This window comes from Felis catus, chromosome E3, assembly GCF_018350175.1.
Source record: "Felis catus isolate Fca126 chromosome E3, F.catus_Fca126_mat1.0, whole genome shotgun sequence".
NCBI lineage: Eukaryota > Metazoa > Chordata > Mammalia > Carnivora > Felidae > Felis > Felis catus.
The window spans coordinates 34,907,919-34,935,271 of record NC_058383.1 but is presented as its reverse complement, the minus strand read 5'-3'; the positions used below and the strand labels follow the sequence as shown (position 1 = coordinate 34,935,271).

Below are 27,353 nucleotides of genomic sequence, written 5' to 3'. Positions count from 1 at the left end.
GGGCACCTGGGTGGCTCAGTTGGTTAAGCATCTGACTCTTGAGTTTGATGCAGGCCATGATCTCACAGTTTGTGAGTTCGAGCCCCATGTCGGACTCTGTGCTGACAGCACGGAGTCTGCTTGGTATTTTCTCTCTCTCTCCCTCTCTCCCTCTCTTCCTCCGTCTTTCTCTGCCCCTCTCCCATTTACTCTCTATCTCACTCTCAAAATAAATAAAAATAAACTGTAATAAAAGAAAATAGGGGCGCCTGGGTGGCTCAGTCAGCTGAGCGTCCGACTTCGGCTCAGGTCATGATCTCGCAGCTCGTGAGTTCGACCCCCACGTTGGGCTCTATGCTCACAGCTTGGAGCATGGAGCCTGCTTCAGATTCTGTGCCTCCCTCTCTCTTTGCCCCAACTCACTTGCATTCTGTCTCTCTGTCTCTCAAAAATAAATAAACATTAAAAGAAAAAATTTTTTAGAAGAAAAGAAAATAAAGGTAATTCTTACATAGAATGACTTTTATACAAGTAGGTTTCAACCACTCAGGTCTGAGTCCGACTGATTGGTACAAGCTAGTCATTGACCTAATTAGCTCTAGGCCATGTACAAACAAGGCTAAGATTTATTAGGGAAAGATACAATTGAAGTTTAGTTTGTAGGGCTCAAAGCCATGTTGCTTTTGCTAAATAAGGGAAGATCAGACATTCTGAGACCGAGTTAATGTTTCCTTAGGGAGATCTCATTGTCATTTTAGAGTTGCTACTCTCGTATCCATTTGAAATGTTTCACCTTGACTTAGTCTCCATTTCGGTGTTTTGTGCTTATTCACACCTAGATTCATTGTCAAGTTTTACCCTCTCAGTATGACTAAGCAGTCTCCCTCCTTGATTAAGATGTTATTCTTTGAGCAAGTATTAGCACACTGTGTAATTCTAAAGGGTTAGGCTAATGATTGGATAATCTGAAGATGAAGTGAGCCGTCCACGAGGTGAACAAATGGCTGGTCTAGGTGTTGAAGGACCTAATGCTGTCACATGGCTCATAGCCCCATTAGGTGGTTTTGTTGCTTTTGCTTGTGCTTTTTTGTTGTTTGTTTGTTTTATTTTCTTTTAATTTTTTAACGTTTATTGATTTTTGAGGGACAGAGCACAAGTGGGGGAGGGGCAGAGAGAGAGGGAGACACAGAATCCGAACCAGGCTCCAGGCTCCGAGCTGTCAGCACAGAGCCCGACATGGGACTCGAGCTCACCAACCGCAAGATCATGACCTGAGCTGAAGGTGGATGATCAACCGACTGATCCACCCAGGCACCCCTGTTTGTTTGTTTTTAAATGAACTTAGAACGCCAGCACTACTCTGTTTTGTGGACAGTATGTGAATCACTCATCACCAACCACAGCTCATGCTCTAATTGGTGGCCATATATTCTACAAGTTCATAGTGAGTTCATGTAAATTCTGTGCTCTGTTTGGATTCTTGGCTGGAGAAGGTGGTTGGCTATGCTCTGTTAACTGAGAGATCCTGGTTGATTGGGCCACAGACCCTTGGAGGGTTAAAGCCAGAGGAAACCGAACAGTCCACCTGGTCCGTCTTCTCATTGTACAGATAGACGGAGATCACGTAAGTTAAGGGCCGAAACTCAGATATTTTCAGGTCCACGCAAGTAACATACTTGTTTGAGAGAGATCGGTTTATGATGGAGACATAGGTAAAAGCAATCATTAATTTTCTTCATTAACGTAGGAATTTTAAAACCATAGACATGGTGCTATGTGACCCCTTGGTGGGGACACTGATAGTCTAGAGGACCCATGGGCCATCCAAAGGTGTGCCCCCACACGCCCATCTAATCATTGCCGTATTGGATTGCTGACCCAACATTACAGTATCTGTTGATGTTTTTCAAGAGCAAGCAGCCATTTGGATTTTTAAGTGGCCTCTTGTTGAGCCCTGTTTTATTTTTTATCTGCCCAGCCTCTGGAGATAGTGAGTTTGTAACCCCCGACTTAGTCTTGGGGTCTTAATTTATTTTTTTAAACAAGAGGTAAAATTGGAAGCGTTAATCCTTCATTACAGGTGCATAAAAATAAGACAGCTTGGGCGCTCCTGCATGACAAATGCAAAGTCAGAGTAGGTTAGAGCTTGAAATGACCGTCTCGTCTACCTACTTCGTTTGTGAATGATAGCAAGGCTCAGAGAGGGAGAGTGACTTATCTGAGTCACACAGTGAATATCTCAGCAAGAACATCCCCAAAGAAAATTTCCACTGCACCACTCCCCTCCCTATGGATCATACTTTCTGTGGCCACCTTTTTTCTTTTCTTTTCTTTTCTTTTCTTTTCTTTTCTTTTCTTTTCTTTTCTTTTCTTTTCTTTTCTTTTCCTTTCTATCTCCTGGTTATCTCTGCACTGAAATGGACAAAGCCCGGTGACTTTAGGAGCAGATCGGGATGTATGACCTGGAGCTTCATTTCTCTTTGAAAACCTGCTTTACTTCCTAGCCAGAGGCCTCAGGGCCTTACTCTCACTAAGGCTTCCAGACTTCTAAAAAGAGTCTTTATTTTACCTAGTTCTTTCCTGCTGATCCTGTTGGTTAGGTTGAGGAGGCTGTGCTCATTCAGTAGTATTATATATTCCAACGAGCTCTAGTCTGAATCACTCCTGGGTCAAAATACTCTAACTAAGGAGTCTGGGTTTCTGCCTTTTTCATCCCTGGAAAGAACAGAGGCGATCAGATCGTCCAATTATAACCTTGCGTGTACAGCTAGTCTGAGTGATTGCATAAGCTCCCTGCCTCCTTAGAAGAACAAAGAACTTTTGTGAGGCAGGTGAGCCTGGTAGGTGAATCCACCAGAATGGAGCCCCCACGGATGCTAAGGGTTCTCCACTTCCTGGACTGTGGAGAGAAGGTCACTACAATCCAGACAATAGCCGATCCTCTTACATCAGGAACAGAATGTATCTGGGCTCAAGGACCTGATTTTTATGTGATGTCAGTGTCCTACCTGGACAAGTATGTTTTTCAGGAGTTCAAGGTTTGTAGCCTTTATAGATCCACACAAACCAGGCCTTTGGGAGCAAGGTGATTTGAAGCCTTAAGGGTTGTGGACTTGTTTTGGAGGCAAAAAGTCAATTTTCTTCCTTTAAAAAAAAAAATGATAGAGTTAGTTACAAACAACACAAGTTGGAAAGTTTGGGCTACCCTGGTCTTTTAAAAGTGGAAAATGTAATTATGCATTATGATTGGTAGATAGAGAAAAACAAATTAGAAATTTCTTGGACTGAAAAGAATTTTGAAAAAAAGAAGAGGCAGCTATCATGTATTAATAATGTTTGGTAACAGTAACTAGCATTTAGTGAGCATATGCTACATACCCAGTGCAGTGATACTAAAACCTTCAGGTGCATGGAGCACCTGGGTGGCTGAATAGGTTAAGTGTCCAACTTTGGCTGAGGTCATGATCTCACGGTTTGTGAGTTCAAGCCCTGCATTGGGCTCTGTGCTGACAGCTCAGAGCATGGAGCCTACTTTGGATTCTATCTCTTTTGGAAGGAAGGAAGGAAGGAAGGAAGGAAGGAAGGAAGGAAGGAAGGAAGGAAGGAAGGGAAAGGAGGGAGGAGGGAAGGAAAGAAGGAAGGAAGGAAGGAAGGAAGGAAGGAAGGAAGGAAGGAAGGAAGGAAGGAAGAGAAAGAAAGAAAGAAAGAAAGAAAGAAAGAAAGAAAGAAAGAAAGAAAGAAAGAAAGAAAGAAAAGAAAAGAAAAGAAAAGAAAGAAAGGAGGGAGGAAAGAGGAAAGAAAGAAAGAAGGAAAAAGAAAGAAAGAGAAAAACGAAAAGAAAAGACAACTTTAGGTGCATGACCTGAGTGAGTCTGACAGCATCCAGAAGAGGTGGGTACCCTAAGTGACCCCTTGTCTCCTCAGTGAGAAAACCAGAACACAGAAGAATCAAGGAGACTGCCCAAGGTCACATCACAAAGCCAAAAAGGGCAGAGCAGGGATTTGGAGGCAGCCAATCGGACTCCAGAATCCACTCTGGTATTCACTCCACCAGCCAAGCACTAGGCAGCACATTTTCTTCACATTCCGTAGCCCATCAAGGGATGGATGGGACGGTGCCAGAATTATAGACGAGGAAACAGAAGCACAGATGTTAAGTAACTTGCCCCAAGGCCATACAACTGATAAAGGGAGGAGTATAAATGCAAGTAGAGGTCTGGCAGATTCCTAAACCCACATCGTGTGACTTCCCCTTCAGAAGTAGTTTATTTTACCTAAATGGCATTCCCTGCTATTAATCATGATGTTATAGCAGACAAATGTGTTAATAATCTTTGTCCCCGTAATTCTGCATTTAGCTCAAAACTGCCTCAATTTACACACGCACACAATCTCCCCTCACCCCCTCCTCCCATTCCCCCAAACACCCCCTGTACCCCCAGGGTATCCAGTGGCCCCGCCAAGTGAAGAGGGCCTCAACCCATTTGGCAAGCTGACTAAGGAAGCCTGGATCTCCCAGAGAAACTTGCTACAAGGAAATCGCTAATTATAACCCAAATTGTATTTGACTTATGCATCTCTGCTTCACGTTGTAACACTGTAATTTAAAGAGATTGTTCCTGGCCTTTTTTTAGGGGAAGAAATTAACTACCATTTTTTTTTTTTTTTACTAAGAAAAGCAGTGATAACCGTGGTACAGGAATGACAGGAGGTGGGTCCTGTCCCCTCCTCCCCTCTACCCATCTTGTCTTGCAAGTGGGGGCTGGGTTAGCAATTATGCAAGGACTTGCCAGAGGTTCCAGGCACTGTCTCTGAGTGACACCCATCTGGTGGCTTTACCAAAGGGAGAGAGAACACAAAGGTGGGCAGGTTTGGAAAGAAGAGTCTCCTTGACTCTAGGAGTGATGGTTTGGAGGCAGAAGGGAAGCAAGGACATTAGTCCTTGGATTTGGGGGCCGTCTCCTGTTTTGAGCCACTGACGTTCTTGACAAAGACTAGAGGGGACCTGGTCAGGGGTTGAAAAGGGGAGTTGGAAGCATTGCCTGGATTTCAGAGCCTTGGCTGTCTCTCTTCCTGGTCCAACTATCCATGGGACCCAGAGCCCCTCACCAGCACCCCATTTTCCCTCTTCTCTCCTCCTTACTCCAGGCCTTTAGTATCAGCGTTAAGCCAGGACACAATTTGGCAAACTATCATCAATGGGTCCATACCGGCCCACTGTCTGTTTTTGTCAATAAAGTTTTATTGGAACACAGCCACACTGATTCATTCATGTATTGTCTATGCTGCTTTGCTTTTGCAGAGCCGAGTGATTGCAACAGACGTATAACCCACTGAGCTGAAAATGCTTTCTGTTTGGCCCTCCACAGAAAAGGTTTGCTGATTCCTCATCTAGGCCGAAGTTTGCATATTGCTGGCCTGATGGCTTTATTTAGACCTCAGGCCTGTTCTGTTGGGTTCACAAATGGAATGGACTGGCTACATGTTCATTGGGAGATTTCGCAGTATAATCTGGCTTGGATTAAAAACTGGAAAAGTTTACCGGGAGACAGCAGTGGTGTGCTAGTGTTGAGGATGCGGCTGTCCCTCAAGGCTGTTTGCCATAGTGGCCACCTACAGTGTTTTACTAAGCTGACCCAGCCTTGTACGTGTTCGAGTTTGGCTAGGTCATCTGGATCTTCTGGACTATTTTTTAATAAAATATTTCCAGTTTCTTTCCTAACCAGTGAATTACATTTCTTTTATTCTTTCTCCTTCATCATACTGGCCTTCCCTGCGGAACTCTGACCAGAAAATAAATATCAGTGTAATTGTCAGAATTTAGTGAATGCCAGAGTTATATCAGAAATGTAGCATCCCTTCCTACCCCATAATACACCTGTATTCACACGCACACACACACACACACAGCCCCTGTTTTCTCAAGAAGCTTTGGGAAAGTGATATATCACTGTTTTCTTTGATTTAAATCCAAGATGGATTACTAAGTGTTATATTCTTCTGAGGTCACGGAATGAATGTCACAATTGTTGTTATTAACAGAGTAGATATTTATGGTGTTGGCCAACGTTATTCAGGTTTTAAGTTTATTAATTCTATACCAACCGAGTGGCTGGTAGGCTTAGCCCAATTTCATCAATAAGGAAAACCGAGTCCCAGAGAGGTTATGTAAACAGCCTTAGGGCGTACCATCAGAAAGTGATGGGCTTGGAACTCACACTCAGTCCTGGATAATGCAAAGGCACTCCTCTGTCTGATATACCATGGCACTCTTTAAAGCGTGTGGGCACCACCAGTGGAACCAACCCTTGACTGAAGTAGACAACCGATGCCCAGCTCCAGAGCCAACAAGTACAATGTACTAAGCCCCAGGGTCAATTTTTCTGTAGCGAGAACAATTGATCCCAAGAAGGGCCTCTGAAGGCTTGACTAGAGGCGCTGAAGGTCAGTTTTGGGTAAATAGTCATTGAAGAATCTTCCATTATTCTCAACAAATCTTCAGAGAATATCTTTTCCCACTAGCCTTTGCAAGCTCAGCAGGGGGAGACACTGGGGAGTGGGGAACCCCATGTTTTCTTTTGAAAACAAGGCCTCCTCGGGTAGGAGAATACCAAGGCAGAGGGAAATCCCGGTGAACAGGGTCTAGGCTTTGTCCGACAGCTGAAGGCCAGCACAGAGCCCCACCTTTGTTGCCCAGGCATCTCAGCCTACCCTGAGACGAGCGTGTGGCTCCAGGAAGCCCTACAATTTTGCACCAGCAGCTTGGTCTACAGGCTCTCTGAGGATTCACAGTGGTCTGACATTGGGGCTGAGCCCTTGATAATGACACTGTAGACACGAGGTAATTACAGATCTGTTACTTCCCAAGTCAAGCTAAGTGGACCTCTGATTATTATTCTGCATATAATAGGAGCATAACTAACACTGAAGGGAAATTGTACTTCTCTCTTTTATTAACCACTTTTATATTCCCTTGTGCACGGCTATGATGCTATGAAATCTCTTTAAATGTGATATTACTCAATATAATACAATAATAATGCACACACCGTAATGTATTGGATTACTTTGCAAACAGCCCTTCTGAAATTGAATTTCCCGTCATTTCCCTGGGCCAGCTCAGGGCTGCTGGGCTCACAGGCCCTTTCTGTGCTTGGGAGCCTGGGGTCTACCTTCACAGTCAGTTAGGTTTTCATAGATGTAAGCAATTGGTCCCCATCATCTTTATTCATGGTGAGGATGTTGGCGAGCCATGTTCCCTGGCACCTCGCGGTATATCACAGCTCAGAAATGTGCACAATTTCTGGAACCTCAGCATAGTTTGCAAATGACCCGGGTTCAATGACATCAGAAGGGAGCTAAGCCAGATGGAAGGGATGCCTTCCGTGCTGGAATTAAATTCTGGAAGTATTTGCAAATCGCCTTTGCTGAAGATTCTGTGAGATCTTCACCCTTATTCCCAACTTCTGTTCATCTGTAAATCCTTTCATGACACCATCTCAAAGCTGCTGTTGGTGTGCCCTTTACCTCCTGCATATGCCTTGAGACTTTACCCCTTTGACACCCAAAAATAATGTTTATTGAACTCATACAGTGTATCGAAATATGCATTAATCTATTAAGTGACATCCAACAATTTAAAAAAACTTAAATCTTTATGTTTGCCATAAAGCTATGAAGTCTTAGAGGATGCCACTGTGCCTTAGTTGTCTTTTTTATTCTTTGTGCCAATCATAGTGCCTGGAATAAGGAAGATACTCAAGAATTCTGTGTCATTATTCATGCATGGAAATGTCTTGGGTTCCTGCTATTTGAGAGGCATAGAGTCAGGCCATGGAGGTACAAGAGTAAATGCCAGACATGGGTTCTCCTTCAGGAAGTGACAGCCCAGTGCAAAACATAGAATATGAACAAACAAAAAACACCTGCATAATTAAATAATCACATTTGTGGAAAATACCATAAAGGAAAGGTACAGGTGTTATGCGTGGGTGCACACTTCTTCCCAACATGACAGGGCTACCATGTTAGTAGCTGACGTGGCCATAGTGAGAGTATTTATACCATGGAAATTGGCAATGACACAAACCAGGGCTTTTGTGGTCTTGTCATCTGTAGATCTGGTTGGTAACCACCACACCCTTGGCAGAAACTTGGCATATTCAAATGAAGGAATGTCAGTGTAGCTGGGTTGAGGGGCAGGGAGAAGGTGGCCCAAATGAAGATGAAGAAGTGGTCAGCAAACATTCTTACGGGACTTTGTAAGCCAAATTGAGGGTTCGCATTTTCATCCTTTGCACAGTGGGAGGCCACTGGAAGATCTTAAACAAGAGAATGGCATGATTAGGTTTTGATTTTAGGCGTGACCTGACTGTAGTGTGGAACATGGATTAGAGCGACACAGTAATGGGGTGGGGTAACTGGGGGAATGGCAGAGAGTAGTCAGTGAGCTACTGCAATGGTCTGGACAGGACAGGACGGCATGCCCTCGTGTGGCCTGGGCAGTGAGTTGGCTGTAGGATGTAAGAAAGCAGATAGGATCCAGGATGACTTCAAGTTTGGGCCTCAATAAATGCAGCTCTTATAAAGCTGAATCTTGATGGAAGTGAGGATTGTTTTCCAAAGAGTAGAAGGAGTTGAGATCAAAGTGTGTGTGTGGGGGGGGAGGGGGTACCTGTGAGACACCTAGATACAGATAAGCGTCTGTTTATCTTTAAAATGGACAGACTAATGCCTATCTCACATGGTAGCTGGGATTCTTAAATGGATTGATTTATAAGGAATCATTTGGCATGTAGGAAACAAGCAATAAAATGTAGTTGAATCTGAATTTCTGACACATTTAATAGGTGCCCTTTTGAAAATTGGACAGCCAGACTGGAATTAATTAATAATGTTTTAGGTTTAGTCTGAAACACGGAGTTTTCTATAATTGAGTCACATTGTATAGTGCCATTGGGAGAAGAAAATGTTTAGGCTAAATGTCCTTTGTTCTAATTCCAGTTTGGGCATTCATCTATGCAAATCACTCAGTGCAGGGCTCATATCACCAATATGGTGTCACACTACCTTGATTCAAGTCCTACATCCACCACGTCTTAACAAGTTAAGCAAGTTGCTTAATCTCCTTGAGCCTCAGTTTTTCAAACTGTAATTGTCTTAACTTACAGGGCTTTTGTGAACACAAAGTGGTTATTTCAGGCAAAGCTTTATGACTATGCCTGGCATATAATTGGCACTCGGTCATTGGGGGCCATGATTAGGAATCACTTTGAGTCCTGGGGTTTTGCATCTTTCAAAAGACACAATAATTATCTATGACCTGACCAACTCATGGGGTAGGAGTAACTATCAAATTACCAAAGAATCTGCCACAGCTCTTTTTTTTTTTTAATGCTTATTTATTTTAGAGAGAGAGAGACAGAACATGAGCAGGGGAGGGGCAGAGAGAAAGGGAGACAAAGAATCCTTGGTAGGCTCCAGGCTGTGAGCTGTTAGCACAGAGCCCTACGCAGGGCTCCCACCCACAAACTGAGATTGTGTGACCTGAGCCAAAGTCAGACTCTTAACCAACTGAGCCACCCAGACACTACCACCACAGCTCTTTGTAATTTCCAGTATGCATACTTGTAAACTTCTGTTACTAGTTCAAAGTGCTATAGTCTTTTACAACGTAGCCCTCAGAATGGCCATCAAGTATAGACGTAATGATGCTCTCTTTACAGATGAGGAAATTGAGGTTTGGAGGGTGGACATGACTTGATGTCTTTCCCAAGGTCACCTCACTAGTATGTGGTATGTCTGAACCCACAACTTCTCCTGATACCTTCTCTAAGGGGCTAGAAGAATGGAGAGATCGCTGGGTTTGGGGTAGGGAACTAAGGAAAGATCTACCTGGTTCTGTGAGGTCCATCTGCCCTGACCTTGCCAAAGGAAGTAAGAATCAGGAGATACTGGCTTCTGACATGACTTCCCCCAGACCCTTACCTTTGTACCCACTTCAAGAGTGATGCTTGGGATTAACAGAGACAGTGAGAGACTAGCCAGACCTCCCAGTGCAGATTTCCACTTGGACGCAGACTAGATCGTTTGGAAACTAAACTGTACATTGGAAAACAGTTCTGGATAAATTAATTTCTGTGATACATAATGCATAAGGGGAAATCCATGGTATTTTTAAACAATGGAAATGAGAGAATCTGCCTTTTGGGCATTGATCCCAATTACATTTAGTCCAGAAAACATTTATCAACACCTACTGTGTGCCAGTTCCTTGCTGGGAAACAGAGATGAGTCAGACATTGTCTGTGCCCAGGAAGGGTGAGAAATCAGTGGAGGCACCCACTAAGCCATCAGCCCTGGGTTAGACCTTGAGATCGGAAACCAAGGAGAGTCATGAGTACTTACGCCTGTCTCTTCTTGAAAGCATAATAAGGCAGATCAATAATGAAACGTCTGTGAGATACTTTACAGAAGGGACCTCCTATGGCCTTCCCAGCATCCGTGTTAGGCTGGCAAGAATGTTTCCATTCTGCAGATTAAAAAAATTGAGGCTCAGGGAAGCCTTATAACTTGCCCCAAGCCCCAGGTGCCCCATGTTACCAAGGCTGGACCCCTACCAAACACTACCTACCCTGAAGCCCCTCTATACAGCCTCTTCTGTGTCTCTGAGGGACCTTCATTTTTGCAAACTCTGGTTAATTCCATGAGTCGACTGGCTGCGTCTCTCACAGGCTCAGATGCGAGATACTTTAGATCCCACCTTTGCCCGAAGCACAGGGTGTTTCCCTTAGAAGAAGCCCCCCACCTGGAAATCCAAGGCTCCAACAGTTCACGGAAGCCCCTTTCCACCCCGACTGCTGTGCACACCCTGAGCAGAAAGATAATTCACCCTAATTATCCAAAACCCATATTTAAGGACAAGTACAAAGAACTCTAACTAGGGTTCAAAAATAAACGATTCAGCAAAACTGCACGAGGTAAATTCCCTCAGAAAGGAGAGTTTATCGCTGACGGTTCTAAAAGGGAGCCTTTACCCTTTTGTTGGCTGCAGACTCAAGTTAAAGGTACAGGCCTGCCTGTTCTCGGTGGCACCTTTCCCTTTATGCCAGTGTAGCTCCGAAGGAGCCCTGCTGATGGCAGGATCCCCCTCTCACTGTCCCACTGTCCTGTCTCAGGTACTACTGTCTTAACATAGGGTTGGGGTTTGTCCTTTAATCCATTTCTGACATAGAGGTTTAGCGATTCATTTTCCCGAATGTTCGAAAGGGCTGGTCCATCAGAGTGGAGAGCACACAGGCTGTACTTCTCACTAACCACGTGGGCCTCAAACCTGACGCTTTCTCTGAGCCTCAGTTTCCCTATCCGGCAAATGGTCTTGTTGATGGCCATGAGGATTCAGTGGAATAACAGGAGTGATTCGGGGAGCTTAACAAATCTCCTAGGTCATTCCTAGAGTAGGTTCTTGGAAAGGTGTCTCAGATGAACAATGTTTGATTTCCCACCCACACCCATGTGTGATCCCTAAGGGACAGTGTGGCTGGCTGCTTGAGGTCAGAGAGCTGGGCCTGGCGAGTGTCAGAGCGTCTTCCCTCTCTCGGGACCTGAGCTGGAGAGGAGTATGGGCACTGGGGACCCTCCCAAGGATGCCCCTCAGCCACCTAGAGCATCAGTTCCTTGTTAGACATGGTAGATGGGATTTTGATGATTGGAAACGTAAGAAAGGCTGGAACCCAGAACATTCCGAATCTACTCTGTCACCCCCTCTACCCTGTGAGGACCCAGGCCGGAGAGAGGTATGCTGGGAAGACGGCCCACAGAAGAGACCAAACAGTCCTTTCAAAATGTCTAGGCAGGCAACAGATGTCCTCTGATGCAGGGACATGTGACAGACTTGGACAATGTAACTTGTCTGCCCCAAGGCATAAGCCAGACACATAATTCTTTCCTAGATTTTCCCCTCATCTCCCACCCTGGATTGCCTAGCTCTGAAGGTCACATCCCCAATGATTTCAAGCACAGAGAAGGTAGAACTGGGTAAAGGGGACAAAACAAAAGAAAAAGAGACACAGGAAGAAAGGGAAGGCATGGAGGGGGAGGAAGAGGTAGAGAGAGAGAGAGAGACAGAGACTGGGCTCACTCCATAATTTTTTTCTTTAAAAAATAGATGATCTAGATCTAAATCTAAATCTAGAGATAGATAGAGATATATAAAGGCAGCAGGGAATCTAAGTGACATCCTTACTGACCTCTGAGGCTCAATGAACTTGCTCACTCTAGATGGAGTCCCAGTGAATGTTCCAGGTTCTGAACAATCATATTGGCAGTTGCCCTAACTCAGTAAAAGGGGTGAGCATAGGCAGATCAAGCAGAGAGCCCTCCCACATCCCTTCTGCTGGGTGCTGTAACAGCTATGCCTTCCAGTCACCCAGGGGTGAGGTTAAAGGGGCACAGCCCCTGAGCTACTGGGTTTGTGCCTTGGGACACAGGTAGGAGGCCAGCAGGAATCCCCCATGGGTGTTAACACATCCCATGGTGAGGCTTAACACAGCCGACCAGACGCTTATCTTCACACAAGCCTTTGCAAGCCAGTTCAGCGGCCCACTCACTGCTCACTTAGACTGCAGAGTATCAAACTCTGGGAGGCATTGGGATCTACTGGAAAGTATGATGTATCTTATAGGCCTGTTCCTGATACAATAGTGATGGCAGCAGCTGCCATTGCCAAGGACCCATCCAATGCCACTGTGCCTTTATCACGTGACCCCAAGAACCCCTTGAGAGAGCTGACTTTCCCTTTTTCAGAGAAGACAGGTGAATCTGGAAGGTTTGAATGGTCTGTGTGCCCCCAGGAATGCAGCCGGTCGAGTATAGCCTAATGCACATCGAAATGGAGAACCGTCTCTGGAGGGTTTCTCAACACCTGTAATTTTCCGAGTACCTAATAGTTGCCGCGCAGGATCTGTGTGTCCCACATTCTTTATTTCCTTCTGCCTTCTTGGTGATTCTGTGAAGCAGGAGAGAAACTCTTCATTCTGTGGAGGAGGAAAACGAGAACAGGAGAGTCCGAGCTGAACCCAAGCTGACTCCTAAGACAAGGGCTGTGTGTTTCTCGTCTCTGTCCTTGGGCGGGGGTGAAAGCAGCCTGATCAGGATTGCTGTAGGGGAGAATGACAAAGGGGAGCGAGGCCTGGAGGCAGACCAACATGTGTCCACACACTTGGTAGCCGTGTAGTCTGTTGTGTCAAATGGACCCAACTTGATGGCCTGGGTTACATAGTGCCCCTCCCCCAAAAAATTCATGTCCACCTGTCACCTCCGAAGGCAACCTTGTTGGAAATAGTTTTTGCAGATACAATTGTGGAAGTTAAACGAGGGTCATACTGGGCTAGGGTGCACACTAACCCCAATGGCTGGCAGCTCTAGGGGAAGGCCAGGTGAGACACAGAGAGAGGAAGACCAAACAAGCACAGAGGCAGAGGTTGGGGTGATGCATGTACAATGCAGAGAAGGCCAGGGCACCCCAGGGCCATCAGACAGCAAGAGGCAAGGGCGGACTGTCCTCTAGTACCTTCGGACGGAGCGTGGCTCAGCCAACACCTTGATTGTGGACGTCTGGCCTCCAGAACTGTGAAAGAATAGATTTATATTGTTTCTACCACTGAATTTGTGGTAATTGGTCACGGCAGCCCCAGAAAACGAATACAGCCAAGGTATTTGTTTGTTGAATTTGTTTGCTTTATGGCACTTACCACAACTGGCGATCGTTTTCTTTGTTAGGTTGCTTATGTGGGTCTGTCAGCCACAAAGCAGCTCCAAGCTGTGTTTAGTTCATCACCCCGTGTTTCCAGAACTTTGCCCAAAGTAGCTGCTCAGGGAAAGTGTGCTGAATGAACAAATGAATGAATGAGTGAATGAATGAATGAGTGAAATGGGCTGTTGTGAGGCTGAAGCAAGGTAATATCTTGAGATTGCATCAAACAGTGTTTGGGCAAGAGCAGGCATGAAAAATAAAGGTGGTTCTGATTATCATTCCAGGCAGGAACTACATTTTTCTTAGGGCCCCTCTGAATTGCAGAGAACCAACGGGAACTGGAGTAGTCACCTGGACGGAGAGAACACAGTTAAAGGAAAGGCCGTTTCTGCCAACATTGACAGGATGGGAGCCCCCCGCCCCTTTCTTGAAACTGCACTTCCCTTTGAGGAAAGGAGCCCACCAGTGAGAAGGGCAGGGTCCAGGCGGGGCGGGCGGGGGGGGGGGGGACGGGGGAGGCAGGGTTTTGCAGCCCCCTGACCCCCTGGCTCCAGGCCAGGCCTCCACCTTCCCACTCTGCAGGAGGCTTTGATCTCATCTCCCTGCCCAACAGACACACATTAGTCGATAATTCCGGGAGACATCAAAACCCCAGCACGAGCCCTTCCTCTGCCTGCAGCCTCCAGAAGTTGCAAGCCCTGCTAATGGGCCCCGGACAGGTCTGTTCTGTTTCCCAGGGCCTGGGGTACTCTGTGTCCACTCTCCGTCTGCCTCTGACCCAGTGCGTTTACAGTTAAGCCAAGTAGCCCAAATGGAAGGGATGACCTTCACAGCGACTTGATTTACCTGTGGCTGCTGTATTATTCTTCTTGGCCTTCCTTTCCAGGTGGTGGCACACAGTGGGGCGGAAAGATCATGGGCTCAGGAGCTTGAAGACTTGGTACAGGGTCCCACCTCTGCATTTTGAGGCTCTGTGACCATCAGCAAGGCATACACATCCCCTGAGTCTCTGTCTCTGTCTCTGGGAGAAGAATCAGAAATATGAGTCCCCTGCACTGCCCGACAGAACTGTTTTGAGGCTCACAGGAGAAATCAGATGTGAGCGTGCTTTAGAAATCAGGAAGTGTCATAAAAATAGAAGCAATTATTACCATTATCCCATGACTCTGAGCTCATTAAAAAAAAAAAATTCATTACTGACCCTGTGTTACACACTGCCGATGGAGAGACAAACAAAACTCTATCCCTTATGACTTTCCTAAACTATGCAAATAAGTCCTATTCATTACAGAAAAGAGAGAAAACCCAAAAAAGCAAATAATCATCATCACCACAGTTGCCACCATCACTACATTGACCACCTGGTTGTTTATCCTCTTTGGACTGTTGCAGCGTCTTGCAAAATTTTTTAATGTCTTTTTTTTTTATTGCTTATTTTTGAAAGAGAGAGACAGAGCATGAGCGGGGGAGGGGCAGAGAGAGAGGGAGACACAGAATCGGAAGCAGGCTCCAGGCTCTGAGCTGTCAGCACAGAGCCCGATGTGGGGCTCGAACTCAGGAACGGCGAGATCACGACCTGAGCCGAAGTTGGACACGTAACTGACTGAGCTACCCAGGCACCCCCAGTTTTTTTTAAATAAATAAAAATACAAATATGGTATATGCCATCCTGTTTTGTGACTTGGTCTCTAATGGAAAATATCATATATATCTTTCCAAGTCATTTAATTTATTCTGACGTTTCCCCCCTCTGGTGGCTTCTTTGTGTTTTGTGGCCGGCATCGTTTGGATTGGACTGAGTGTATGTGGCCAGTCCCTTGTCGTTGGATACGTAGGTTGTTGATTTAGCCAGTCCCTTGTCGTTGCACACGTAGGTTGTTTCCCATTTTTCACTGCAGCAAATATCACTGTAATGAATTTCCTCTCGCCCACATCTTTGCACACTTCCCCGATTGTTTCTGTAGAATAAATTCCCAGAAGTAGAACTGCTGGGTCAAAGAGTAAAAATGCACATTTTTAAAGGCTTTTGATAGTCAGATAAAACTAAAAAATCACCCTCCAGAAAGATTATACCAATTTAAACTCCCAACAAGACTGCACGGGAGTGCCCTGTTTCCCGAACTCTCGGCAGAGCCGAGCATTATCTCAGAGTGATTTAAAATGCCTGAAGAAAGGAATGATAACGGTTTCTACCCAGCACTAGCTAAAACACGAGCACTGCATATTGGCTTTCAGCTTGATAAATACTTTCTTATAAGGTCATAAATATCAGCGGAACCAAAGGTTAATGTAGTGTGCAATGCTGTAAAATTCAGCAGGCAACCTGCTAGATCATAATGATGCATTAGCACCTTTCAGTATGAAGTGGGATGGCTTACAAAGTCTGTTTATAAGTGGCCACTAACTCAACAAGTGCGTAATTGTGTCAGGTGGCCCCACTGCTCCTGCAAACATAATTTATTAAGTGCACACCTTGCCTTCCATTATATGCCAAGACTGAGAAACAGAGGCGGAAGGAGGTGGGGGAGGAGAGGAAAGAAGGAAAGAAAAGGATTCATGAATCTATGTATTTCATCCCCTTCGCAAGCTAGAGATCCTTAAAAGACCAACATAATTTATTGCAGAAAAAATAAAGCAAATAATCCCTTTCATATATTAGCAGTGAACTTACCACATGGCTGGCAGCATTAGAACCGGAATCAAGGCAGGCATGAAAATAGCTGGACCATTAGCAAGCATGTGCTTCTAGAAATTAGACTTTTAAATTATTTAGTTTGTGTTTTGAAGTTTGCGATTCAGATACCTCACGTGTTGCGTTTGTTATGCAGGTGGAAACAGGTTTCATGGTTGTTTGCTATTGTTCTTGGGTTGGCTGGTAAGAAGTTGAAACAGTTACAGTGATTAATGAACAGGAAGGTTGTGTGTATTTTAAGGCAGAAGAGTAATCTGTCCTGGGAGGAGACAAAACAGGATGGATGGTATGAGCAGCCACGTGCCTGTTTGGTTTTGCTTCTTTAGTGACGGACCAAATCCCAGGCGTCAGGGACAGACTTTATACTAAGCCCGTCTTAGCGTTGAGTCAGGAGTGGCGCCTTGACTCCTTTGGAATTGTGTAAGAGAACTTTGTACGATGGAACTAGGCGGGACTATTCACCATGCAAAATATCCCGGAACAAACCAAACTGTTCTCTACCTTCTCCCCCTCCCAGCCACCCATCTCTCCCCCCTACACACACACACACACACACACACACACACACACACACACACACACTTAGTTTTTTTCAAACAGCCTTTAAATCTGGTGCTGAACATTGGGAATAGAGAGGTGAGTGAAGCACAGCCCACAGCCTCCAAAGCCTTAGCCCAGTCTCATGGCGTAGAGCAATGCCACGGCAGACACGTTCACCGGGGCAGTGAGCGGGGTGCTCACAGTGGGAGCTCATGGTAAGGCACCAGGGACTCCTCTCCAGCCATAGTTGCTGCTTCCGTTCATCCCTATTTCCCACGTCTGATGCATCACAAGGAGAGCAGACTCGTTGCTCCCGCGTGTGACGCCACCACGTTCGTCTCAATGGTGAGTCATCAGCCCGGCAGCAGACTGGCAGAAAGCAGAGAGGCCATCCAGGCATGATGGCACTTTTGTGCCACACTGTCAACTAGAAACCCACTTGATTCTGCGTTAATGATGAATGAAGTATTTACTATTAACAACCCACGTTTATGGGCTCTGGAAGTGTGTCGAATGAGACCAAGAAGCTGCTGCCATCACAGAGCTCACATTCCAGGAGGCTGAACAAACGCATCAAAGTACTTGCTAGTTTTGCAGGTGACACGAGAGAAACACACAAGAGCCGTGCTGCATCATGTGGGGTGGGCAGAGAGAATGCTCTGAGGAGGTGATATTTAAGCTGATGACTAAGGATGACAAGGATCCAGTTATGGCAAACAGCAGAAGGAAGAGGTGCCAGGGAGGGGAGCCCACGTATGCAAAGGCCTTGAGGTGGGAAAGCCCCTGATGGTTCTGGGAGAATGAAAGCAGACAGCTGAGGCTGTAAGACGTTCTAGAAATGAAATTGTAAAGGCAGGTCCTTGCTAGCCAAGCCAGGAGTTCAGATTTAATTCCAAGAGCAAGAGGAAGCTCCATGAGAGTTCTGAAGCAATCAGGGTACCGCTTTCTTGGGTGGACCCCTCCAGAGCTTGTGTTTTCTTTCTTTCTTTCTTTCTTTCTTTCTTTCTTTCTTTCTTTCTTTCTTTCTTTTCTTTCTTTCTTTCTTTCTTTCCTTCTCTCTCTTTCTTCTTTCCTTCCTTCCTTCCTTTCTTTTTTTTCTCTTTCTTTTCTTTCTTTCTTTTTCTTCCTTCCTTCCTTCCTTCCTTCTTCTTTCCTTTCTTTTTGGTTGTTCTAGAGACTACCCTTAAGTGTCAGGGTAAACAAGTGATTTCTGGGACTCCCCCATCCATGAAGGTTAATTTGGCGACACAAATATCTGCTCCCAGGCTAGGGAGATGGCTCTCGTGATGCCCAGAGGCTGGGCTTTATGATCTGAGAGCACTTGGAATGTTTGCAGCGGCAAAGCCACATCGTCCCATCGAATGTCTCTTTCATTTTTAATGAGGAGCCTGGAGGCACTGTATAAATAAAACGGCCGAATTATTAAATTATCACTCTACAGGGCATCTTATATTAGTCCTAATTAAATGATGCTTTTCATATTAACAAACAGTGCTCAAAAAAGGATTCCAATTTTTAATCCTGACCTAACAGGAGTAGGAAGCCCTAGAAATTTCTAGAACATGCACAATGCCCCCGGACTCACTGGAGGGCACAGATGGTGAGTTTTCAGATGTCATTCTGCATTTGAACATTCCCGGTAACCACAGTGACTGTCCCCTTCACCCAGACGCAGACATCCACATTCATCCACACAAGAAATACTTCCAGGATTTCCGCCCCCTTAACCCTTGTGGGGTAACAGGGGCTGGACTTACATTCCCACCTCAACCAACTGAAAAAAGTGCTCCACAGATAAGGAGCAATGAATTTAGGTTTTGGACCACAAGGAGCACCAAGAGAAGGGAGAAAAATGAGATGAGCCCAATAGTGGCCCCAGACCACTACATGCAGGGGGTTTCCAAGTCCTAAGGCAAGTAGGGGGGACCCAGATAAGGACTATTTAGGGTACCAGATACTAGATTCTGGGGACACAGTGGCGACTGACACCAGCAAGACCTCCAACCTGCTGAGCTTACATCATCATATGGGGGGGAGACAGTCGATAAGTAACTACATACATGGGGTAATTTCAGCTAGGTCAATGAGGTGTTTGAAGACACTGGCCAGAGCCAGTTGTGAGCATTGCTTTCCCATCAGTATTTTCTGTGACATCATGTCTATAGCTTGAAATCAGTCACGGTGAGAGTATTTGCACCACAAAGTTGGCAAGGCTTGTGTATTATTGTTGCTTTGGAGAGTTTCCTTACCAACTTACTCTTCAGACAATGTGGTCAGGGAAGGCTTTGTAAGGGAGAACCGTTTCTGTTGAGACATGAGGATGAAGAGCCATTCATTCATGGGCAAACCCTTGAGGGAATGTTTCAGCGGAGGAAATAGCATGTGCAAAGGCCCTGTGCCTCCATATTCCATTCTTCCACCCTCTCTGATGTTCGGGGAAGAAGTGTCTCCCTTCCCTACAATCCCTTGATGAGATTTCCTCCACTTCTGTATATTAACCATATAATCTTCCCTCCCCTTTAAACTCCCGTGTCAGCACAGTAGAGAATATCTTTATGGCGTTATTATGGCTTGATCCTTATGCTCTATTTTCAGATCTTCTCCACTCTGAGTCTGTACCTTTTTTTTTTTTTCCATAGTGGAATTTTACTACTTATTCCCAAGAATGATTCTTTAGTCCCTTGTCTGTGAGAACGTGATATTCTTTTACAGTTAGAGGAGATTTAAAAACAAAAACCAAAACAAGAATATTTCTTTAACATCCACAGGTGTAGGATTTAAGCATTGAAAGGTAGAAGATTTCAGAATACATTTTTCAGAAGCATTTTCTGAAGCCCCAGGGTGTCTTCAGAGAAGGTGCAGGGCTGGGTGAATTCAGGGCATGGCCTTGGCAAGACCAATGGCCTGAGTAACCAGCAGGTCATTGTTAATTGATAACGATGCTTTTTTATGGCAAAATCTGAACTAAACCTCAACTCGATTCTTAATATGCACCGCAGAAGCAGAGAGGAGAAATCCATAGTTCATGACCCGTAAGATTTATGTCTCGAGCATTTCCAAGGCCCCATCTCTTTGTTTTCTTTTGTGTTCATGTGACCTGTTCACCGCTCTCAAATATCCTCTGACATATGCCCTCTGTCCTCTCACTAAGCAAATGAGATATTTCAGTACAAGCAAGACCCTCCCCTCTTTCCTTCCTTCCTTGATTGCTTCCTTGCTTGCTTCCTTCCTTTTTTGTTTCTGAATTTCCCAATGTCGACAATTTTGTAAATAACAGCTTTTGAATAACAACTAAATATGAAAGTTAGATTTACAGGCCCCCAGGCGTTGCTGAACCCTGTTGGGAAGGAAGAAAAGGGTGGCGGGAGTCACTAATCCAGCGAAGATCTCCAAGTGGCCAGGACCTCGGGGTTAGGATGCATAGCTCATTTAGGAAGGTGCTGTTGGGAGTCTGCCTGGATGCAGCTGTGTCCTAAGCCCCAGCTGCAAGGACATTCTTACCGCAGAATGGAGGGAGCTTCCTCCGTCCACATGTTGGGACTACCACAACCCAGCTTTGGTGGACCCCTGAGCAAGGAGGCTGGTTCTAGAGGACAAGAAGAGACAAGGTTTCTCATAGATGATGACCTGCATACTCAGTGGCAGTCCAGACCGTCCACCTGGGGGCTCTTCTGGAAGAGTCCGCTTCTGCTCAGAAGTCATCGCTGTATGCCAGGCTCTGCACCAGGCACTGGGGACAAAGGATAAAAGACCCAGACCCTATCCTTTCAGAGGTCACAGTTTAGTGATGGGCAAAGTGACAGATAGTTTGAATTCAACATAATATTTTGCAGGATGAGGCTAGAGAAGCAAAGCCACCAGCAAAGTGACCACACAGCATCATCATACCAGGAACATCTAATCACCAGTGGTTATCTTCCAGGCACTGTACTAAATGCTTTCTAGGCATGATTTTCTTCCCTCGCAGCAAGCCTGGGTCTTATGTACTCTTCTGTAAAAGTCAATTTCACCGATTAGCGGCCTGAGCACAGAGAGGTTAGCTAATACACTCATGGTTGCCCAGCAGGGATACAGAAAAAATCTGAACTAAGAAATTCAAGTTCTTGAGCTCAGCTTCTGAATTATGAGCTATTGGAACATGCAGCCTGAGGAACACGTTTAGCCTGTCTGTGTCTCATCAGAAATAGAAGGGCGCTCACAGCATACCAGCTCTGGAGGTAAGCAGCTGATTTTGGATGTCAGTGAATTCAGACAAGGGATTCAGGCACCTTTAGGCCCCACCCTTTTTAAGCCAAGCACCTAACATACACCTTAATGAGCCCCGATTTGGGACAATTTTTTGTGGTTGCAGAGTGCTTTTATTTTTGTTTCATTTTCTTATGCAAAGCCAGAGGCCTGACATCAAACTGGTAATTTTGGCCACATTATCACCGTGTTCTAACCAGGCAAGCTTATTAGTTCAGACAATTAAGAAAATACAAGTGGAAAATACTTGGCTATTAGGGAGAGAGGAGTAACATAAATCCAAGATGTTGGGACAATTAGCATTTCCAGCAATAAAAATCAAGTGGAACACTAAGGAAATGAATATTATGCTTATTATTTAGCACTAACGTAGCATTTTGTATTTATAAAATGCCTGATAATTGTTTTTGGCCATTTCTTTTGGTAAAACTCTGATAAAGGACATTTGCTATTCTCAGGGGTGGCGTAAGGGGGGTTTAAGTGAGAGCCCATTAAATTACAATTCAAGTAATCTTCCCGGCCTCTTCTTCTCAACTCAGATTTAAGTAGAGAAAGAAAACACCCAGAAATCCTGCTAAAATGTAAGTCATTTTATCTCCCTCCTTTGTTAAAAGCCCTCTAGTGGCTCACCCATTTCTCTCAGAGTAGAAGCCAAAATCCTCCCATAAATGCAACTTGATATCCAAGATAGGATTCTGCAACAGAAAAAGGACATTAGTGGAAAAAACTGGGAAAATTTGAATAAACTCTGTAGTTAATAATACGTGAATGTTAACTCCTTAGTTTGGATGAATACGCAGGGTTAGGTAAGATGTTAACTTTAGAGAAAGCTGGATGAGCTGGATTGCTATCTTTGCAACATCTCTGTAAATCTAAATATATTTCAAAAGTTATAAAGCTATTTTTTTAAAGCCAGAGTTCCTGCAATAGCCTGGAAGGCCTTATTATATGACACTTCATTATACATCTGACATCATCTCCTATCTGCTTCCCTGTGATCACTCTGCACTGGACTCACTCTTCCTCATGTTTCTACCTCAGGACCTTTGCACAGTCTGTCCCTGTGTCTGGGCTATTCTTGCCTGACCTGTCCTCATGGCTCAACAGTCTTTGTCAAATTTTGACTCGAATGTCACCTTCTCCAAAACCATTGACTAAACATTTCAAACCCTCCCTAGCACCCCCATCCTCATATTCAGTGCTTTGTCTCATAGTGCTTACATTTCAACATACTCTGCCATGTTCTATTTACTGTAGTATTGCTTGTCAGTTTCTCCCCCACTGGAAGATAAGTTCCTTGAGGAGGAATTTTTGTCTGTTTTCTCCATTATCCGTTTCTAGCATCAAGAATTGTACCTAGCCCTTACACTTAGTGAATATTTGTTGAACCTAGCTATGAAATTCTGAACTAAAAGAAAAAATATAACACTTGCTTATTGCTTTGCTTACGAGGGCACTATGCTAAGCACTTAAATATGTACTTCGATAGAATTTTCATGACATCCTACAAGTTAAGTATTATTGCTACTGTTTATGAAGCTCAGGTTTTTCCCAGGGTCACGAAGCTCTTCATCCAGATATCAGAGCCAGGATTCAAACCTGTCTCTCGATGCTGCTTCTGGTCCTGTTTCTCTGACCCTATCCTGTCTGTCAAAATGTCAGTTTCCCTCCTTTCATTGAAACCATGGTACTTAGAGATCAGAAATAGCCTAACTCATGGAGTCAGTTGTTCGTATAATTCAGCCTTCTTTCTCAGGTGTAATATCACCCAGGATAAATATATGGAACATATTATTTCCCTCAAAGGTCACAGATAACTCTGGAATATTGTGAGCTTTTCATAAGTAATCTAATATGGAACTTTGACCTTCAATTTCTCCTTCATGAGCCTGATTTTGCTTTCAACTTCAACAATCTCTTGTGGATACAAAGTTTCATTCCTAAGAAGGAAAGGACACTGGTTTACAAGCTCCAGGCCTTAGCTCTGGGACCTCTTCTCATATGTCCTAGCTCTATGGGCCTCCTCTTGAGCTTTATTTTCCTCATCTGTAAAATGGCATATTTGCAGCACCAGCTTCATAGAAGTGTCATGAGGATAAGTGATAGGATCAACGTGAAGTAGTCTGTAAGTTCAATATATTTTATGTATCCGCATTTTCTATTACTGTTTGCATATAGTTGTTGAGATGAAGAAGTTGAAATGGATATCAAGGTTTATTTGGTTTTTTCTTCCTAGAACCTTCTTAGCTTCAGATTACTAAGTTAGCATAATACCCATCAACTACTTCCATGAGTTCAAGGGATTTCTCCCAAATGTCTCTGTTAACAACACCTAAAACTCATCATCATTGTCATCACCCCCATCCCCATCACCACCATCATCATCACCACCACCATCACCATCACCACCATGGTCATCATCAAACACATGTTATTTACTAAACAATTACGAGGAGTCAGGCTCAAGGCTACATTCTAATAATATTATACTTCACTCTTGTTTACCATGAACCTGCAAAGCGAGGGTTGAAAACTCATTTGACAGATGTGGGAACTGATGTTTCAGGGAGGTTAACTAATTTTCCCAGCATCACACGGAAGTCCTGAGACCAGGTCTGGAACCTGGGTATCCTTTAGGTTATAATCTGGCCCTTTGTCCACACCTGGCCCTACCTTCTTGCCAAGAAGAGTTTTAGAGCCACTGGCAAAATGACCAGAAGACAACATCTCTTGTGGGGAGATGGCTTTTCTCGAGCTTTGTCAGCATTTTCTTAAACTGTGGCCCAGACCCTGCGTTTATTCAAATAGCCTGGTATGGGCTTGTTACAAATGAATATTGCTGGCTCTAGCCAGTGATGTGCTGGTAGGTGTTTAACAACCTGCTTGGGGTTGAGGAGGTAGGACAGGAGGTGTTCGGGAGCCTGAGGTGAAGCTTTTGCCGATTTCCATGGTGGAAATACTCCCACCCTGGTCCTGTTCGAGCTACCAGTGCCTCGTCACTGAACACAGAGTTGGCAAAAGACATACAGGAGAGCGCTGTTTTATGGTATCTCGGCCATTCAGGTACAAAAGCCAGAAAAACCATATAGATAATAGTAAAATGTACCAAAAGAATTAGGAAGCAATGCGCTTTGAGTATTTATTACGTATTTAATTTAATTGTGGGTTTATGTTATTTAATTTTTATTAAAGGCCGTATTTAACAATAGGCTCAAAAAAATACCTGAGAAATAAACATCCCAGACACCTCCCTGTCTCTACTCCAAGCTGATGAAGAGGGCACTGAAAAGGCTAGAACCCTGGCATCTGCATTTCTTTTTTTATTTTTTTTTAAATGTTTATTTTTGAGAGACAAAGAACAAGCAGGGGAGGGGCAGACAGAGAGGGAGACACAGAATCCGAAGCGGGCTCCAGGCTGAGCTGTCAGCACAGAGCCCTGACACAGGGCTTGAACCCACGAACCCTGAGAGCATGACCTGAGCTGAAGTCAGAGGCTTAACCAGACCGAGCCACCCAGGCACCCCTAGAATCTGCATTTCTAAAGAGCTCCCCGCATGCTCCTGGTGCACACTCAAATTAGTGAGCCAGCGCCTTTAGCCTTTTCTTAGAGCACATTTGAAGTAAGTGTATGAAAGTAACATATAATATGATAAGCATCTAAAAAATGTAGATGGGATTCATATTCCAGGCAAATGCTCATGGGCAGCTGTGCTCAATGAACTCCACTGTTACTCATCTTAAAAGGTTTCTTGAGAAATTGAATAAAAATATTCCAAAGTTTTATTTTATTTTACCTTCAATGAAGCATGGTTGCTCCATGTTGAAGAATAAGGCAGTAATCCTATTTCCCTGGCAGCCAGCACAGGAGGACGGTTCAGAGGCCCTTCCTGAAAGGCTTACGCAAAGATAACAAAATGTCAGGAAAGCTGCAGGGCAGGGCTGAATGGAAAAGGAGGCTTGTAATCTCAAATTCAATATAAAAGATCGAAAGCATCAAATAATCAGTCAGCAGTGAGCCTCCCCATCAGAATGTTCCATCTGCCTTGGAATTCAACTTTGTGATTGTATTATGATGTATACATTATACATCTCTCTCTCTCTCTCCATATATATAACTTCCTAGAAAAAGCTAGGCACATCTGAGGTCCCATAAGGAAGTCTTGCTTGACTTTTTAGAAGAGAAACTCGTCTGAAACATCACCTCCCTTTACCCCACCCCCACCCAGTCCACCTTAAAACCAGAAAAGTCTCTTTTCTAGACAGAAGTTTTAATCAGAGAGAAGGGCATGCCCCCCAAATCAAGAGCACTCCAGGAGCTATGTACAAACCCTGATACACCAGAGAGAGCCAACCCAAGGCTTGCAATTTGCCCTCTAAACAGTGATTCTGCTTTTGGAAGGTGGACATGGAGGGAAGTTAAAGAATTTCCATGACTAATGTTTACTGAGTGCTCAGGAAATGCCTGAAGCCATTGGTAAGCACTTTGCCTGCTTTAGGGTTTTAATCCTCCCCCTGTCCCTTGGTTCCTTTCCAGTCACATTGAAGGTAGTCAGTCAATAGCCTTTGAATGAATGATTTCACAAATCCCCATTTTAAAGCCAGGGGAGGTAAGGTATCAAGGGGTAGAGTCACATGTCCAAGATCAACCACACTTGGTTTCTCCCCATTGCAGACACGTAAACTCGCACTGTTGCCTACCCAGGGTAAAAAGGGGTGGCCATGAGGGTGTTAGAGCACATCAGGGTCACCCCTGAGGATTATTAAAACGATTCACCTTGGGTCTACAGTTACAAGTGGTTACTTTGGGAGTGGGGACCGGAAGTCTGCATTTGCAGCAAGCTTCCCCAGGTGACTTAAAGGTGACCTGAAGGGTGTACCTGGAGATAGACTGAGGTAGCATCCACAGAGCTCTCTGCACCTCCACCTGGACCCAAGCGTGTTTGCCTTTCAGACCACAAAACCTGCGTCTTGCTAAGGTGACCAAGAACCCCTTACCAAGGTAGGGCCCCTCGCTCAACCCACCCTCCTGAATCTCGGAGTCTTGGCTTTGAGACCTGATGGGTACCTGCAAGACCACCAAAACCAGGGCCTTCATTTCTTTGGGTGCAGTAAAGCTCCTCCAAGAAACAGGACATAGTGAGAAATCGGTGGGAGTTGTCCTTGAATCCACATCTGCTGAAGTGTAGGGCCTCCACTAAGAGTCTTTCTGGTTGCCAGACTGATGTCATCAGACATCAGATACTGTCACCTGCCATGTGAGCCAACCTTGCTTTTTAAGTAGCATAACCAAGAAAAATGGAAATGATGGACTCCAGATACACAGCACTTTGAAGTCGCCAAAGCACTTTCTGGGGCAGAATCCCCTCTGTTTCTCTGGGATCCGAAAGGGAGCTGCATTGTTGTTCCTCTCCCACAGGTGAAGAAAGGGACACTCTGACAGGATGTCACCCACCGTCATGGCTATCATCCATATCTGACCACTTCAAGTCTTACCTCTCCTTATTGGAGCCTTGAATGACACAGTTGGATGAGAAAGAGCCCAGGACTGGTTAGATATTTCTCTTTCTTCATTTCAAGAGTTGGACTTTTAGACCTGTGAGCCCCGCTAATACACAATTGCCAAGATGAATAAGACTGTCCAAGAAGTTTTCCTTATTCCCCTCTTGTTGAATTATGTTTCCGAAGGTCCTTCAGTAAAAGAACTCAACCCATTGTGTTTCAGTTGTGTCATGCCTTATTTTTGTCCCCTGCCATACCAGGAGACCCCACAGGCTCTGGGTATGTCTTCTTCATGCTTTACGCCTCACTTCTAACAAATGTCCTTTATACAGGCGGGAGCTCTTTAAATGCCAGCCAAACAGAACAGTGTAGACCAGAGTACTGACCATCAAACAGTGTAGACCAGAGTACTGACCATCAAACAGTGTAGACCAGAGTACTGACCATCAAACAGTGTAGACCAGAGTACTGACCATCAAACAGTGTAGACCAGAGTACTGACCATCAAACAGTGTAGACCAGAGTACTGACCATCAAACAGTGTAGACCAGAGTACTGACCATCAAACAGTGTAGACCAGAGTACTGACCATCATCCATCATGCCCAACTATGGCCCACTGCCTTTTTTTTTTTTGGTAAATAAA

General features: G+C 44.8%; 1 protein-coding gene and 1 long non-coding RNA gene across 8 annotated transcripts in view; one reads left to right on the top strand and one right to left on the bottom strand.

The window, feature by feature from the left end:
* RBFOX1 (RNA binding fox-1 homolog 1) overlaps nucleotides 1-27,353 on the top strand; it is a 2,060,838-nt gene that overhangs the window by 1,887,156 nt on the left and 146,329 nt on the right. The window lies entirely within an intron of this gene.
* Nucleotides 1,220-25,257, bottom strand: LOC109495314. Its single transcript, XR_006591204.1, has 8 exons — nucleotides 25,004-25,257; nucleotides 21,840-21,904; nucleotides 14,579-14,753; nucleotides 13,731-14,083; nucleotides 13,550-13,606; nucleotides 12,920-13,013; nucleotides 10,387-10,510; nucleotides 1,220-3,123 (listed from the first exon to the last, which is right to left on the bottom strand). It is a non-coding gene; the product is annotated as an uncharacterized LOC109495314 (long non-coding RNA).